Here is a 6714-nt window from a genome sequence, read left to right as displayed (position 1 = left end):
TTCAGACATCTTTCACCCTTGTGCCCCCTTTTGTTCCTTCTTTCTGTACATAACACAAAGAACAGCTTCTTGCTTTGCTAGAAAGATTAAGTCTCTAGTGACTCAAAAAGCCCCACCAAAATGCACACTCTCAAGTTTCAGGGTGTCCCACCCTAAAATGGGGGACAGGTGGGAATTACAGCATCAGAGAATTACTGTTTTTCACACACTGAGAGACTGAAAATACGTTGTGAAGAACATCACAGTAATCTCTAACTCTGCTGCCTTCTTGCTTATCTACAGCTCTATGTCAGGGCAAAGAATACAATCTCCTCCTAATAAAATAAATAAGATTAACTGTTTATTACAACAGGGTCAAAAGCCATTAAGACAAGCAACAGACAGGAAAGCTGGCATTGCTCCATACTGCTGCAGTCTTCACCAAGAACAATTAAAAAGTACTCTTCAGGGAGATCACAGAACAATAAGCTACTACAGGTATGGACCGTATTTCAAGAATAAAAGGATGCCAGAGGGGGACTCTTCACCATAGACTGTAGCAATAGGACAAGGGGTGATGGGCTCAAACTTAAACAAGGGAAGTTGAGATTAGAGATAATGAAGAAGTTCTTTACTATGAGGGTGGTGAGGCACTAGCACAGGTTGGCCAGAGAAGTGGTAAATGCTCCATCTCTGGCAGTGTTCAAGGCCAGGTTGGACAGAGCCCTGGGCAACATGGTCTACTGTGAGGCATCCCTGCCCATGGTAGAGAGCTGGAACTGGATGATCTTAAGGTCCTTTCCAAGCCAAACCACTCCTGGATTCTATGGTAAAAAACTTTCTGGTTAGACCAAGAACTGGGTCAAACAACATAATCTTATACACTAACTTCAATGTATGCAGCTGGCCCAGATCACATTATTTTTCTATTTCTAAGAACCACTCCATCACACATATGCCTATTTTAGCTTTAGCAGAGCACAGAAACATGTATTTTAACAGACTACCCTTCCTCTTTCAAATCTGACTTCAAGCTGAAATTTCTGCCTGCAAGAATAGTTTTCAGCTGACACACAGTAAAAATGGGTCTCTTGTAATGAGACATTTAAGAACACCTGCAGAGGCCACTTCAATGAAAACATGTATGATTCTCAAAATAAGGTTTAAAAAAGAAATCACATTTGCAAATATGTGGGGGTATTACTTGCAAAAGTTAACTGTCACTTGGTTTAGCCATCATGGAGACAAACACAGTAGAAGTCCACAGACTCACATTTGAAATCATCATTTTTCCAGCCTATCTCAGCTACAGATACAGTCATGGGAGTAAACCAGCAAATAATTCTGTCCATAAAAGGGAGTAAAATAAGGAAAACACATGTTACAGTATCTTCTGATTCTAAAATTTTATATGAAAACCCTGAAGGAAAAGGCATGCAAATAATTCAAAGAGAATATATGAAAAAAATATGCCTTTTTAGGACTAGCTGTTACTGTATTTTGTCTTTAAGCTGGTTGCACTAAACTTTTGATACTGTTACTGTATTTTGTCTTTAAGCTGGTTGCACTAAACTTCTGATAAGCTACTGTTCACCCACTGAATTAGTTGCATAATTAAAAAGAGGTACACTGAGCTGCTCCCTAAAAGGAAAAAAGTGTAATTTCTATTACTCAAAGTCTTATATGGGACTTCACTACCATTTAAATGTTAGGACCCTGCACATCTCAAAAGTAGCAGAAAACTTCCTGCTTGCACTCTAACCCTCACTTTTGATGTAGGTGAACCTCCGCAGGCAGGACTGAGCTCACTTGTTGGAAACCACTGATTCAGTGCTTAAGGCACTCTGACTGGCTTCATACTTCTTTGCATGCTATAGACACAATCATGTCTCCACACAATATATGCACACATATACAGGCACACGTATCTGCCAGGCACCAAAAGTCCAATGAAATCAGGTACTGAATTCACCTTATGGAGAAGCACATGCTAATCAAAATCGGTGTTCCTCACCTTTTACTCAAAGAAAGAAAATTTTGGAAAGATTTATGGAACACACATCAAACGTTTTCACTTGTTGTTTGGAAACTGAATAGAAAAATTAAAATAGTATTTTTTTCTTTTACTTAACATCAGCAATCTGTCTTTTGAATGATAACTGGAAAAAAACAACCTCAATAACATTTTGCACTTATTACCTGAATTATAAGAAGCTTTCCATAAAAGACATTTACTGTTTGGGCTATTAAAGATTACATTTCAGTCATAAAATGGTAATTACGGGCTAAGGTAAGTATCACAGAATGCTATGCATGCAGTTCCAGGTCAGTGAAACAAGCTGTTGCTTTTGCATTCAACCACAGTCACTCCTCTGGCATTTTATATAGCAGTCACAAGACTTTGATATCATGATATCAAAGGCTACCATACAACACTGCAACCCACTTCCCAGAAAACTTACCTGACTCCATTAATTTTGTGTTCTCATCTGGGTGGAATTTAAATAAAGGGAAAAAAAAAACACCTTAGAAGGTGAAATTAAATATTTCATGCTATGTCCCTAAGCAAGACACAGTTTGGAAAGTTTATTATTGTTTAATCACTTTGATCTTTACATAAAGAGCTGCAGTGTCACAAGCTGAAGAAAACTCGCAGGCAGCAATAACGTAACTTGTGAAAAATCCCGAATCTCTGGTTGAAAGGGAGCTTGCTCTAACTAATACTGTTAATGAAGAGCAGTGATAAATGAAATATAATCTTTGTTTTAAATGCACTTTCTTTCCAAGAGGTGGCCCTTCCTAAGGAAGCAAGTTCAAGGGTTAATGAAGAGGGTTAACCACATTAGCTGTGTTTGATCTCCAATTTGCATCAAAGACTCTAATTTCAAAATTAACATTCCCAAGTTTTATTATTTGTTTAAAGGCCGCAATCATTTTACTTTCTATTATTAAACCTAACTTTTAAGAAAGTATGTTACCGCTAGAGAACTACTGATACCGAATACTGCCAGCTCTTTGTCCAGCATGATGCCATCCTCAGGGAACCTCCAGTGAACGGGAATTACCACATGACTTTCTGGTAAAGTCTGCCACAGGTACATCGGAATGGTCCCTGGAGCGGAACAGAAAACACCACTCCAAAGATGAGCGCGTTTTTCCATACTGATGCTTAATGGCTACCACCAATCTGCACAGCAGCAAAGCACACAGGGGAACAAAGCAGCAGGGAGACCGGCCACATGAAAGCTCTTGGATCAAAGCCAGTGGGGAAGCAAATGAATTGGTTAGAGCTGCAGCGTAACCACCACAGAAGAAACAGGTTCTGAAGGAGTGCATTGCGCATGTCAAGAAACTCTTTTTTAATGTTGAGAAAAACTAAACCAGAAATTCCATCTCTGAAGAGGCCGGGGTGGTTTAAAAGTTAAATAACTCCACCCATTTATGCAAATCTCAACTGCTGAAGAACTTAACTACACTGCGTGAGAAAATACAAAAAAGTAGGACCAGCTTCTAAGGCCACTTCTGACGAAGTCTGTTCCCTAACGCAGGTCCCCCTCCTGGGAATACCCGCTAAGCGCCAAAACTTAAACAACAGTAGCTTGAAACTAATTACAGACTGTGTGAAGCGGGCGCCGCCCGGGCCTGCGAGGCCACGGCCAGACCAAGCGAGGGCCGCTTTCTGTGGCCCCTGTGCCCGGCCCCCATGCCCGGGCCCATCCCCGGCAGAGCTCGCTGGAAGCCCCGGCGGATCCCCGCGGATCGTGCGGTACCGCGAGTGCGCGGCCGCACACTGAGCGGCAGAGAGCAAAGGGACCGCGGGTGAGCGGCCGCCGCCATCTCGGGAAAGCGCAGGGAGGACCCGGCTAGGCGAGGCGAGGCCGCGGCCTGGCGCCGGCTGCCCGCGGGGCTGCAGCGGCCCGGGCTGAGGGGGAGCGTAACTCGGAGCCGCTGGGGTCTCCCCACCCCTCACTGCTGCTGCGGGCTCGCCCCTCCACCGCCTGCGCCCGCCGAGGAAGGAAGGCAGAGCGGCGGGCCGAGGCACCGCGCCCGGGAAGGCGGGCCCTGTCATGGCGAGGCGCCCGCCCCGCCCCGGGCCTTCGCTGCGCTGAGGCGAGGGACAGGCTCGGTCCTGCCCGGTCCCGGGAGGGTGCCCGGCGCCTCTGCCCCTGTCCCCGCCGCCCGGGAGGTCTCCCCGCACCCGGCACCCACCTGCCACCGCGGCGGGCTCCGGGTCGTGAGGGGAAGGGAGCCACCGCCCCGCCGGACGGCGCCGGTCCCCTGAGGCAGCGCGCGGCCGGGAGCGTGGTCTCGCGCACCTGCACGCGAGGGGCGATGGCGGCGCCGCCGCAGCCCGGAACAGGCCCTGAGCGGTGCCCGTCCGGCGACGTGCGCCGCAGAGCGATGTGCTCGGCCTACGCTTAGCGGTGGTGCGCTGCACAGCTGCGGGTGCCTGGGCCCTGTGCTTTGTTCACAGCATGAACGTGGTACAAAACCATTGCGTTCCCGGTGGGGAAGTTCAGAAGCGCTGTTCGGCACCATCAGACATCCATCTCATGGACAGAACTTCTTCAGGCTTCCATTCTTCACCTGGAACGCAGACCAGAGCGAGCTAGTGCCATGGTGCCTGCAGAAAACAGAAACCCAGTAAAGTAACACTAAAGATTTGCAAACAGCTTTTGACAAAAGTTTAACAATCAAGTGCTTAAAAAAGCAGTGCTGACATCAGAATTTGCGCTTCACTGAGCTGATTTACCATTACTGCACTTGTCCTTAGGGATGGGCACATTGGCAGTGATCCAACACAACATGCAAATAGATGGAGTCTACTGCTGCAAGTGTCACAAACTGTGAGTGTGTGTTCTGGAGCCTTCCCTTTCCTGTCCCAAGTACGTCCACACTAGCATCGTCTCCTTATGCTGCTCTGCAAAGGTAGTGGCATAAAAGGAAAAGTCACAACTGCAGTAAGGCATCTCAGTCACCTATGCAAGGAAGGTACTGGAGACTATTGAGGTGAAATTCTCAACACTTACTGAATGCTTATAGAATCCTTCAATCAGTACAATGTATTCAGTAGCACCGTTCAAGCTACACATGCTTTCCACAATTCATTAAATGTTAATTCCTCAGATGAGGAAAACGCTTGTGTCCTGCTCAGACCTTCACAAAGAGTACTGAGTATGTACTGAATTTATGTAACAGTTTTCACACCGCAAGCTTACTGCTCATGTGCTCTGCTGAAGACAGTAAGAAATATTTGTTGCAACTACAAACCATTCTAGAGCACTAAAAATCCTCTTCAGTATGCTTTGCATTCCATTCCCTGCCCTTTCTTTAAACCTCTAGCCAGCAAGAACGACATTACATGACATTACGTGACACAAAAGCTTCATTTGTCTATCTCTTGAAGATTAGAATATTTCTAAAGAAAAAACACTTTGAAGTCCTAAATTATATCAATTACTTTGGTCAACCAAGTTGGAAAAAGGATGATTTAAGAAAAATGCAATTTAACAGGTTATAAAAGCTAGATACATTCTACATGGGTACCAACAACTCGCTTCTGGTCTACAAGTGTGCAATCTTATAGCAATTGTTAGTCTACAAGCAGAAACAGAGCCAGGAACTGTTAAAAAAGTAGCATAAGGATGCCTGCTATTTCCTTTTAACAAATGGAGAATGCAAATGTATTTAAAATGTTATTGGGATGTAGATACATGCCACTAACTTCTGTGGGAACTGAAGGACTTGCAGAAGTGATTTTAGAACCATTGTGCACCTACAATCAGTTAAGATCAAGGGGATCTGCAAGATAATGTTTAAACAGCTGGTCCTGAAGCAGCAAACTTGTCTGCCAGAAGCAGTCTGAAACAAAACAAAACAACAAAACCCAAACGCACACATCAAGTTGGGTTACATGAGAAGAATGTGACTCTAGCTTTTTGTTAGTTAAGGTAAAGACACAATATATCCTTTCAGCGAAATACAGCTGAAAGTTTTATTACATGAACAGGTAAAAAGCACAGACTTTAGAAAGTACTTGTCATCCATGCATTTCCTATTCATTCCTTAAGGTGCCCACTTGGGTGCCTCAATTATTAATCTGCTTTTGTCTTGGGGAGACAGAACCATTCTTTCCTTAGATTCATTAACTTTCATATCAGTTGTGAGTTACTGCCAAAGCACATGAATTGGAAAATGAAGCACTATTGCTGATTAAATAGCCAACAAATATTTCTGTTCAATCCAGCAATATTCAGTGATGAAGCTGGATAATCAATATTTGCTGTATTAATTCACGGTATTTGTGCCTCGGGTTATTGAGGTCCTTTCACATAATGCTGATTTAAAACAACAACGAAAAAGAAAATGTCAACAGCTTAAGTGAGTTGTGTCTTCTATTACCTTTACTGGCATTACTCAGAAGTTATTTTGGAAAGGTATTTCATGACACTTGATGTCTGGAGAAATGGTTCCTTATGAAGCTGAAGGTCACTGAAATAATGCTTAGCTTTAAGCAATCACTGCAGGAAGAGAGGGTATTTCAGGAGCAACCTAAACAACAGTCAAGTTTAGGAACAACCAAAGCCTTACAAAAACCTTTGTGGTTTTCCACTGAAGCTAAGCAAACCTTTACACACGCAACTCAGGTGGACACCTTTCCACAACAGATGTATGGAACACAGATGGGAAATGCCAACAGTATAAAAACTACGTGGAATATTTCATGCAAAATAC

Source organism: Pezoporus flaviventris, unplaced genomic scaffold, assembly GCF_033815535.1.
Source record: "Pezoporus flaviventris isolate CSIRO_AGI_PZ_B2104156 unplaced genomic scaffold, CSIRO_AGI_Pfla_v1 ptg000006l, whole genome shotgun sequence".
Taxonomy (NCBI): domain Eukaryota; kingdom Metazoa; phylum Chordata; class Aves; order Psittaciformes; family Psittacidae; genus Pezoporus; species Pezoporus flaviventris.
Note: the sequence above shows the minus strand (reverse complement) of the source record.